Consider the following 268-nt stretch of genomic DNA (forward strand, 5'->3'; position numbering starts at 1 on the left):
ATTACATGCACACGATCTCTGCTTATATTGGTAAGAATTTAAGTTTAAACTGGTGTAAATGGAATATGTACTAATAGTTCAACATTCCTTTGTGTTGTGAAAGGTAGAAGGAAAGAAATTATCATCGAGATTTTTTTTCGTTTTATCCTTCACGTGGGTCACAGCGTGTCCACCGCATGCCCTACGTCGGTTCCGTGCTTTGGTGAAGCTTTCTAATTCTTTAAGTGCTTTCCTGTTGTTGTTTTTTCTTTTTCTTTTTTTAATGTTT

This window comes from Penaeus monodon, chromosome 21 (assembly GCF_015228065.2).
Source record: "Penaeus monodon isolate SGIC_2016 chromosome 21, NSTDA_Pmon_1, whole genome shotgun sequence".
In the NCBI taxonomy this organism is placed as follows: Eukaryota; Metazoa; Arthropoda; class Malacostraca; order Decapoda; family Penaeidae; genus Penaeus; species Penaeus monodon.